Below are 1,768 nucleotides of genomic sequence, written 5' to 3'. Positions count from 1 at the left end.
ACATTCCCAACAGGTCCCGTGAAAACCACTCTGGCATTCGACCTGCTCACCGAAAAGGGCTCTTAGGCCGCACCCAACTTCTTCATCAACGGAACCTATTGATGGAGTGGCACTGCAAATCTGATCTGACTCAGGATCCTCAGACCTCTTTCCACAGGAAAACACAGAACCTCAACCATTCAGTATCTACCCTGATACCACCTCCGACATCGTCGTCGCTGGGAACAACAGCCCTTCCCTGTTGAAGAACAGTCAGAGAGAAACAACTATTTGGAGCACTTGTTTCTTGACCTCGCCTCAATCAGGCGAATATCTCAGTACAGAATAACAATGGCTCTTACTATTGAAAGAAAACCATCATACTACCAATGACTCCAGTGAAATGGCAAAGACAATCCTGGCTTTCCCTCCAGGTAATCTGAATGCGTAGAACAACGCAGGTAATTTTTTTTTTTATAACCGGGACAGGAGGACAAGGCCCTGAACCAGGTGCACCTCTGGTACGGCATCGCGTACTACCTCCCCTTCCAGAGGGGAAACGGCAATATCCATTAGAAAATCAGTGAGGGGAAACATCTGTTACTCCAGAATGTCCCACTATGGATTCCATAAGTAACTCACCGGTCCTAGGCTATTCCCAGACTAACTGAAAGTAGGAACTGAGTCCTCACCGGAGTGGGGTCCCGCCATATAGACTCTGCGACATGTGGTGTATGTGGTAGAAACAGAAACGACATCCTCTTCTGCGAACCTAATAAGGCTGCAGAACTCTTACCTTTTCACCTTCCACAGGCTGTACAGAAGAGGAAAAAAGAACTGTATCGAACCGATTAAAATGACTGCATCCCACAAAGAATGCGTAACCAACCGTTGTGAGGGAAACTAACTCTCGAAGTTAGACTTACCAGGAAAATCCCCCGAGATTGACTGAACTGAGGCATCCCCCCAAACAGCGGTACACCGTCCCAGGGAAAAACTCCAGTAACTCTCGGAGTCAGCCTCAGCATTCCCCCGGCCACACTTCCTGTATACGTACGGCAACCTGCCGCAATGTTATAGAGAACCAACCTAAGGAACCTCCCCTGTCTCTTTAGGGTAAATCTATCTGATGTCTTACCGAATACAAACACTCACTCATGTGCATGTAATGCAAATAAGCCCACAGCATAGAAAAATAAATTCACTTAGCTTTCCTGTATACGATCCTTTGAGACAGGGCCCCGTGTCGACCAGGCATTGACTATCACAGTATTCTATCCGTGGCGGGAAAAGAATAAACCTCGGACTTCTGGAGAGGGTGTGAGTCACGGCCGACCTAGGGCTTTATCAACAGAGCGACCAGCACATGAGAAGGAATACTATTACTTCAGTATTCATTACAAATCATAATATGAATATACATATTGTAATTAGAGATGAGCGGGTTCGGTTTCTCTGAATCCGAACCCGCCAGAACTTCATGTTTTTTTTCACGGGTCCGAGCGACTCGGATCTTCCCGCCTTGCTCGGTTAACCCGAGCGCGCCCGAACGTCATCATGACGCTGTCGGATTCTCGCGAGGCTCGGATTCTATCGCGAGACTCGGATTCTATATAAGGAGCCGCGCGTCGCCGCCATTTTCACACGTGCATTGAGATTGATAGGGAGAGGACGTGGCTGGCGTCCTCTCCGTTTAGAATAGATTAGAGAGACACTTGATTTACTAATTTTGGGGAGCATTAGGAGTACTCAGTACAGTGCAGAGTTTTGCTGATAGTGACCAGTGACC

This window comes from Pseudophryne corroboree, chromosome 4, assembly GCF_028390025.1.
Source record: "Pseudophryne corroboree isolate aPseCor3 chromosome 4, aPseCor3.hap2, whole genome shotgun sequence".
Classification (NCBI taxonomy): domain Eukaryota; kingdom Metazoa; phylum Chordata; class Amphibia; order Anura; family Myobatrachidae; genus Pseudophryne; species Pseudophryne corroboree.
Note: the sequence above shows the minus strand (reverse complement) of the source record.